At 34.7% G+C, this 8,373-nt stretch overlaps 1 long non-coding RNA gene across 1 annotated transcript; it reads left to right on the forward strand.

The window, feature by feature from the left end:
- Window positions 688-3,056, forward strand: LOC109840298. Its single transcript, XR_002246857.1, has 3 exons — window positions 688-844; window positions 954-1,170; window positions 2,628-3,056. It is a non-coding gene; the product is annotated as an uncharacterized LOC109840298 (long non-coding RNA).

Consider the following 8,373-nt stretch of genomic DNA (forward strand, 5'->3'; position numbering starts at 1 on the left):
CGGCGGCTAGAGTTTTTGAATGAGGATTTGTGACGGCTAGGGTTTCATGCTCTGATACCATGTAGAGAATAGAGAAAACCCTAATTGTTGTTTATTAAGAATAACAAGAGAGATATATATAGTCATACAAATAAGGTTAAGGTTAACGGGTAACATCCTATTAACCCAATACCCAATACTTAACTTAACAAAAGTAATATCCAGAACACTGCATGTAAACCTGCTTAATTTACTAGGAAACATGGACATTTAAAAGGTACGCCATTAATTATTATGGGAACAGATACATGTTAATCCTACCGTGAGATTGGAGAATTTTTTGAGAGGAGTAAGTTTTGTACTAGCATTGATAACTAGTACCTATTAAATCGTTCATCTTCACATGAGTATCGATATAACCTATTTCTTGCTTTTTAACCCTGAGAAATGCTTCGTAGTGATATCATAGTGTAGTATTATCCTTTCCTGTCTGAAGTATATCCTGACATTTGGTTCTCCAATGTGGTATAGCTTTTAGGTTGTTTATTCTAAGATCCTTTGACAATTTTACTGACACACTTGCCACGATGAACAAAGTCTGGCTATTTGCATATTCTTAGTGCAAGAGTTTGAAAACCTCAATATATTGATGTACATTGTGATATTTCTGAATCAAAGTTTCCAGGATTCAAGCAGGTAACTTTCTAGTGGCTACAGATAACCCACCACTCCTTTTATCTTCCACCACAGAATTCTTCACTACAAATCAATGGCTTGGCTGTTTGGTGGGAATGTACTCAAGAACAAAATGGAATAATTTTTGTGCCAACAGCCAAGTGGATGGCATCATCAAGTCCATAACTTGGTAAGTTTTTTAGATATTTGTATAGTCATTTTGTAGATCAATGTATATATGTTGAAGGACTATAAAGATCAACCTTGTTGAAGCTTTCTCATCGTGTTCTATATTGCAGGACGATACAATTTCCATAAATCTCAATATTTACATAAATCAAGATGCAAGATGGCCATCTTGAGCTAAGAATTAGTCTAATGATCGCAAAATTTTGCCATCTTCAGCGGAATTTACTATCGGAGGACTACAAAGAGGCCAAGGAGTATATAGAAGATATTAGAGAGATTCGTGATGACTTTAAGGGTCTTGCCAGAGGAATCTTGCAGCCAGCAGAGGTAACACATTATAAATAAACTTGTTTATGTAGAAATAATTCATTGCCAAATCTCTTAATTTGCATGGACAAGGACCTACAAGTAAATTTTTGTTATACTGTAGGAAGATATTAAGAGCAAAGAAAATGGTTGTCCACACTCACCCTGCCCCAAGTCTTTTGCTAATCAATATCTGCGTCAAACTCGAGATGAATCATGGACATTTAAATAGAATTTTGCTAAACGAATGCTGATATGTTGGTGTATAGATTATGTGACACCCAGCTATAATTGCTGTAGAATCTGTACTGGGAATTCAAATAAAGTATTAACAATTAAATATGTAACAGTAGCATCTCTTTGTGCTGAAAACTTAACACGTAAGTTAGCAATACGAGTAAACAGAGAGATATCAGCAAACAACAGTTGCCCAAAGATCTCATTTTTCTAACAATACACGTTTAACATTAGAACTTAAAAGCAAAAAAATCTCAAAAATAAAAAAGAAAAAGGCTAATAACACTTAATTACCTCACAGTTTCACTCTTTTGGCACTTATAGATCATCACTTATTTTTCATAGCAGTTATATACTGTAAGTTGTTTAAATTTGGAACGTTGGTATCCTCTCTTATGTAAACATGAAATTTTTTATCCAACTGTCCTCATGCTAACTGTATTACTTTTAACCATTAATGTTTGTTAAATTTACCATTAAGCCTATACCATCTATACTTTAAAATAGAATTATGATAGGTTTAAGATAGAATTTTGGTAGGTTTAATGTTAGGACGATGTCCGTACAATAGCTCTTGTTTGAATAATAACAAACCCTCATTTGGTACTAATATTTATTTGAGATAATATAGTACATATATAAGCATGTATACAGAAAAATACGAGGCCAAACAGTACAAAAATTAATATTTATCCTGATTTTAGTCATCACATCATCGATGGTCATTGACGCACTATCGATGGTTATGAGACAATCGATGGACTACAGTGCACAATCGAAGAATTCCAGAAATTGTGTTTGACACCATTGATGGTCGTCAGAGAACCATCAGTTGTCAACACAACAATCGATGGTGTATAGTAAATAATTGATAATTTCCAGAAATTGATTTTCAACCATCAATTTGTTATAGGGGTCATCGATGAGGCATCGATGGATCATTGATGGTCGAGATTGCTCATTGATGGTAACAACGCGTTTTGGCAGATTTCAAGAGTTAATCACAATCGCCGTTGATATATTTCATCTCTAACTTCTACTATGATTTAAATATCTCTTTCCTTATTTATTAGAGACTATATAAGATAAGAAGAGATCATATTTTGGGGAAGTTCCATGCTTTGAGAAAAGAGAAATTTTTTTGAGAGATTTTATTTTAGGGTTTGTGAAAAAGATTTGATCTGTGATTTGAATGCTTGGAGCCTCGTCATACTCTTTCTCGTCATGCTCAATATTTTCAGATTGTATCAGCAAGGAGAGTTGCCCTTGGATTCAACATCATCACCATTTCATCATCAACCTTCGCTTTAATCTTTTGAAGAACGGTTTGCTTAGAAAAAGGGTTGTCAGATTTTTTTTCAACTTGTGCTTAAACTATTTTGGTAGCTTGTGTTTTATCTTATTTTTACGGTGTATTCAAGCCGGTGATTATTGAGGATTTAAATTAGCTAGGGCTAGGTGTTACTCATCTGTGAGAAGTTATGTTAGACGACTGGTTTCGGTAGATATCAAGGTGTGGTCTTTGTAAGCCTACCGAATTAGGTTGTGATTTATCTGGTCATAGTGAGGAATTAAGCTCCTTCATGAGAAGGAATAGTGGATGTAGAATTGTTATCCAAAAAAATCTCGTGTGTTCTTTGGTTGGTTTTTGGTTTAGTCGTTCACTTTTATTTTTCTATATTTTCGTTGCATATTCTGTGTTTTAACGAAACACCGCAACAAATCTATTCACCCTCCATCTAGGCTTGCATCTCAGATCCAATATTTAATAGTATAAATTAACAAATATCAACAGTTAGCATTAATCCTATAAGGCAAAAAATTTTATGATTACATGATGGAGGGTAGCAACATGCCAGTTTTGAACAACTGAGGACATAAAAGTGCAAAGTGAGGGAAAGTGTTTTTTTTTTTTTTTTTTTTTTTTGAAGTTAAAAAGTGAGGGAAACTAATTAAAAGGTATTTAAATGCAATTAAGTCAAAGGAAAAAAGTGAAGCTTTACCTCCAACCGCGCTGGGAGGCAGAGCAGCAGTTACAACTAAAGGACTACGGCTATGGCACAGGGTACGGAAGAGAGGATGAGGCCCCATTAACGGCGGGGGTTCTCGCGCACATCCCTCACTGAGTATCTCTGAGGACTTTCACTGCAAACGCAAGGTTGAGATCGCACGACAGATTTAGGGGATTCCGCCGGAGGAGAGATCTCGGTCAAGGGAAGGGGGATCTAACAACATTTTTGGGGAAGAACATTTTGAGAGCGTACGTAGGGGTGAAGCCAAAGTTTCCAGTGGAGACAATACGCACAAAATCAAAATGGATGTTAACTATTGAATCTAACGGTTGACATGAATTTCGATGTTTAATGATCTAATGGTTGATATTAATTTGGTGCATATTTAATGTCATTCATCCGAGATAATTTGATACTTTCTCGGGGAGCGAAATTGAAAGCGGCGGGAAAAAAAATGAAAGGACATTAGTCGCTTCTTTTATCCAAGCTTTGTTTGGTAATTTTAAAACATTGAGCGGATTTTCCGCAATAAACTTAGATGGTTTATTTGCAATTTCTAAAAGTTTAGGGGTTTTTTGTGAAAAATCTGAGGGTTATCTAAAAATTTGAACTATTAAGGGGTTTTCTAAAAAAATTAGAGGGGATTATTTGCAATGTCAGAATCATTCAGGGTTTTTCAAAAATTTTATAGAAGTTTGTTTGCAATTTTTGGGATTTTCAGGGGTTTTTTACAAAAACATTAGGGCTTTTTTACCGTTATTGAAACATCAAAGGAGTTTTTTGTATAAATCCAAAGAGCTTTATTCACAATTTTGTAACTGTCAGGGTTTTTAAGAAAATGCTGGGGTTATTTGCTATTTTTGAATGATTCTAAGGCTTTGTTCATAAATATGGAGGGGTCTCTTACACAATTTCTACAACTTCAGAGGCTTTTTAAAAAAAATTCAAGCCCTTATTTTCATATTCTTAGATATTTAGGGGTTATTTCAAAAAGAAATTAGGGGATTTTTTTGCAATTTGGTTACATTCAGGGGACTTATGCAACGTGTTTAAAGGAGATTATATACAATTATTGAACATTTTAGGGCTTTTTTAAAAATGTCAGGATTAATGCAATTTGCAAAACATTCAGGGCACTTGTGCAATGTGTTCATAGGAGAGATCATATGCAATTATTTAAAATTTTAGGTCTTTTTTTAAAATGTCAGGGTTAATTCAATTCCCGAAACATTCAGGAAGGTTTCTTCAATAAATTGTGAGGGGTTTATTTGTAACTTCTGAAAGTTTATTGGGATCTTTTGCAAAATATTCTGGGAATTTTTTACAATTGTTGAAACTTTCAGGTACTTTTTTGGAAAATGTCATAGGGTTATTGCAATTACTGAAACATGGAGGGTGTTTCTGCAATACGTGCAATATCAAACGTGATTTTGTGCAATTTCTAAAAGCGTTGGGCTTTTTTGTATATTCAGGGGTTATTTCAATTTCTGAAACATGCATGGTGTTTCTGCAATAATTTTCAAAGGCTCTTATATGCAATTTCCGAAAGTTCTAGGGGGGGTTTTGTAAAAGTGTTCAGGGGTTGCATCAATTTCTGAATCTGCTTGGGGTTTGTGCAAAATGTGCATGTGGTTATTTGTCTTTCTGAACAACCAGAGGTTGTCCAGAAAATCTTCAGAGGGCATCATTTGCAGAATCAGAAACTTTCTGGAACTTTGTGCAAATAAGATCAGGGCGGTTATTCGCAGTTTCTGTAGCATTCAGAGGGTTTATGGAATAAATTCATTGCGTTTATTTAAGATTTCGGAAACTTTAAGCGGGTATTTAAGAAAAGTTCAGTATTATCATCCAGGGTATGACGATTACGTGGCTTAATCTCAGGTACCCATCTGCATTCATGGCAATGAGGAATAAAAGGTTGCCTTTTTGCGTAAAACACCCTTCAAAACTTAATGTGATTGTGACTTTACATTTTTAAATAAACGCAAAATTTGGAAACTCTTGGTATTTCCCTTTTTAGAGAAACAGAATAGAGGCCTCGCTTTCATCTTGAGAGGAAACAGAACAGAGGCGTCAACCCTCGCCTCCTCTCTCCTCACGTCCTAACGGCGCCCTACTCTCTCTGCCGAGCAACATCGATCGTAGTGGATACAACTTCAACGTGTATTTAGCAATTCCAAAATAGGACGCCTCGAACAGAGACGCAATATACACCCAAACGATAAGCAGATATACTTATTTTTTAATGTGAATGATCTACTTTTAGTGGCAGCCACAGAGCATACAATAATCAAATATACGTACTCTAAGTCAGTTTCTGATACCAGTTGTTAGGGTATACGTCAATAAGAACGTCTCAAACGGCGACACAATATACACCCAAACGATTTTGAAATCACAGAAAAAGACACAAATTCAATCACAGGACTCACAGATATAACGTGATTCACTCTTATAGAGTTACTCCACGGTACAATGACTACGTTCAATTCTTTTATATTCCAAAAGAATTAGATCAAATAGAACATCCTCTCTTGATCAAGATACACTCCAAGAATTCTCATAAACCCTCGCATTGATATTAGGAAAAACTCTCTATTTTTTATTTCTCTTACTCTTCTATAAGAAAAGTTGTTTGTGGAATGATTTTTCCTGAAGAGTTTTGGTTCTATTTATAGTGTTTGAGAAACATTATGGATTAATAAAATATTATTAGTGATGAGATCCGTCATTCTATTAATTTTGTTGCCGAAATCTTTGATTTTGGTTTGTGAGGCCCGTCGCTTTTTCAAAAATTCAACGGCTGACACAAATCTCCCCAACCCGATTTCCTGCGTTGTTCTTTGTCATGTACAATCCTACTGTACATTTTTACCGCTGAGCTACACCAAAGATGCTTTTAATTTGGTTAACTTAATGTTATAATTGTGAGATAAAAATGCTGTGAGTAATTGAACTTTTTATCGTACATTAATGTAACTTGTAGATCAGTTAATTTTAAAAGTTGAAAACTTCATGCAATATTGACACCATATTTTTTAATGTAAGAGTATTAGCAAATGCAAGCATTATAGTTAACTTGAAGCGTGTGAATTAACAAGTGCACATTTATTACGTATGCTATCAAAGATTTACAATAAATAAAGAGGGAAGGTATTGCCAAAGTTGCAAGAAGACATATCAGAATTAAAAAAATATTGCTAATATGCATACATACCTTTTGAGTAGTAAAAAGAATAAGCACTCCCAATCCTCATCTTATGATCCTCCGAAAAGTGAAACTTACAAGCCATAATAACTCAAGCAATTAAAAGCCTGGGATCAAACTCTAAATTTATGCATCATTTATCACATGAATTAATTGCTACATTGTCTCCTCTTTTTCCCTCATAAGTGTGAGTAGGAACGTGGGAACGTGGGCGGGAGGGTGGTGAGGGGTCAAGCCGGCTGAAGGCATAGATCACTAAGGCATATGCCTAGGGCCCCCATTTTATTGGGCCCCCCAAAAAAAAATTCTATATATATATATATTTATTTCTATAATTAATTAGATTGTAACAGTAAAAAAAAGAGAAAAGCACATATTAAATACTCATTCTTATTTATGCATAGTTTATGCATTTTTTCTCTTGCTAACTTCCTTTATTTTCTTCTCATTCACTCATCTTTCATATTTGTTTAATCTTTGATACTCAACATACATAATTACAATTCTAATCCAGAAGGCCCCAAAATAAAAGGTAAGCTTGTTGGTTTTTATTTATTTTAATTAATTTACATTCATTCTCCTCTCACTCACTCACACACACACACATATATATAGCTCATGGATATGTTCTGTATTTTGTGTTTTTATTTTTTTTTCTTTTATATCTTTTTATTAATAAAATCTTATTTACGTTCAACAATGTCTCAAGAGATTAAATAATTTGACAATTTTATCAATTGAATATTAAAGCTTGAATATAAAATTTAATTAGTAGCTTTGCATCTCAAAAAGCCAGAAAATTAAATTTTATATAAAATTTATTTTTTTAAAAACTAATATTTAATTTTTTTTAAAATGTTATGGCCCTAAATATTTTTCTCTGCCTAGAGCCTCAAAAATGCTTGAGACGGCCCTGGGGGATGCTCCCACGTTCAGCCCATGCTCACAGCTTGTGAGTGGAAACAAGCATGGTAGGGGTGGGGTGGGGTGGGGGAGGGGGGGACAAGTACTATGCACCATGTTGCCCATGCTCTCAGCCTCCCCCCTATAGATTTTCGTGCTCTTTTTTGAGCTGGTTCCAACATCTCTTCTCCTATAAATAGGAGAGGTAGTGAGGTAGAGAAGTGGTGGGGAAAATCTAGCTAGTGTGGGTTTAAGTGAAGTTTGAAAGAAAAGAGAGAGTGAGTTGAGAGAGAACTTGAAATAGTTTGGTATTCTCCTCATAGTAAAAACCTCCTCCCGTGGATGTAGGCAAGTTTGTCGAACCACGTAAATCTCGTGTCTGTATTGTCTTAACTGTGTGTTTGTCATTGCTTGTAGGTTCCCTCGACATTTAAGTCTTAGAACTGATGAGAGAAAGAGGAAATATTTCACTTTCAATTCTAGTTTCCTTTGAGAAATAAGAATTTCATTATCTATTCTAGTTTCCTTTGAGAAACAAGAATATAGAGGTTGACTTGTGCTTTTGTGACAATAAAAGCAAGGACTATCTCTTAAGTGGCATCGCTTTCGCGGCGTGAGGGCGTGACTCTGCGTCCAACAATTGGTATCAGAGCCCTTGATCAGATTGGTGGTGGTAGAACTTCCGATTTGAGATGGTGCTTGGTTATTCCTGAGAGAAGTAGTTTTATTAATTCAAGTGGAGAATGATGTCTACGAGTAAAACAGTTAAAATTGAAAAGTACGAGATCAAGAAATTCAATGGGAAGAATGATTTTTCCTATTGGAGAATACAAATGAAAAATTCATTAATTTCGCAAAAATTAC

The sequence above is a fragment of the Asparagus officinalis genome, chromosome 5 (assembly GCF_001876935.1).
Source record: "Asparagus officinalis chromosome 5, Aspof.V1, whole genome shotgun sequence".
NCBI classification, from domain to species: domain Eukaryota; kingdom Viridiplantae; phylum Streptophyta; class Magnoliopsida; order Asparagales; family Asparagaceae; genus Asparagus; species Asparagus officinalis.